Below are 1,115 nucleotides of genomic sequence, written 5' to 3'. Positions count from 1 at the left end.
ATTGGGTTGCAATTATGAGATCCCTATGCATCAATACATAATCTCAAAATGTTCTAGGTCAATGTATCATTGAGACTAGACATCAATGATGTTTAGTGACTGGTACATTCTATGTTCGTTATTTTGAAAGTAAGTAATTGATCTCATATATTAAATTATAGAGATATTTGAAACTAGAATGTAGGTGCTTGCATAGGAGAACAAGTTTACTAAATATGACCCTGCATGAGAAGTGCATTTGGTAATACATTCTAGTGTCTATGCAACACTTCTTATGTGTCAGTTATGTAAATACTCAATAGACTTGAGACACCAAATTATCTTAAATATGAAGTGTTATGTTTTAATTTCATCCTTATGGGTGCCTAACCAAATATTATTAAATAGGATGTTTTTAGGTATAGTATGAAGCATGTGAAGGCCATTGTGTGGTTAAGATAGGAATCATCACAGCAAGTGTTTTAGAGGACATATTATCAGTTATTGGTTAACATTAGCTTATTGAAGTCCTTGGCCTAGGCTATTTGGAGATTATGAAAAAGTTTTATAAGTTTCTATAAAGCTAATGCTATAACTGTAGGAACGAATGTGGACGTCAATAAAAGTAGATACTATACCAAGCTCCTATCATCTCCGGGATATATGATGAGAAAATGTATTACACTGATAGATTGGATACTGAAAGGTTGTCAAAGAACCTTTTGACTATTTTAACAATTAAGTGGTCATGGTATATTGCTATATGCTAATCATGGTGTATGGAATTAATTATAAATTAATTGATTGAATTTTATATTAATCAATTCCATTGCCAAGATGTTAGGAACCTAATTGGTCACACAAAATGATTGCATTTGAATTATATTGGGAGAGTGACGATTTAAGTTTATGATTTCAGTTAAACTTAAATCACATATTAGGTAATTAACTTTTATAAACTTTAACTTAATTAAAAAGAGTTCAATTAAGTTTTGTGCATAATATATAAAGAGTTATAATTATAATACCAAAATTGCAATAATATAAAGGAAATTATTTTAATTTAATTTTCATTAAGCTTAATTAAAGTAGTTTAATTAAGTCATGGGCTTATATTATAATGAGTTATAATTTGG

The sequence above is a fragment of the Theobroma umbraticum genome, unplaced genomic scaffold (genome assembly GCF_002168275.2).
Source record: "Theobroma umbraticum cultivar Fairchild unplaced genomic scaffold, ASM216827v3 scaffold_477.0, whole genome shotgun sequence".
Lineage (NCBI taxonomy): Eukaryota > Viridiplantae > Streptophyta > Magnoliopsida > Malvales > Malvaceae > Theobroma > Theobroma umbraticum.
This window is presented reverse-complemented; position numbering follows the sequence as displayed.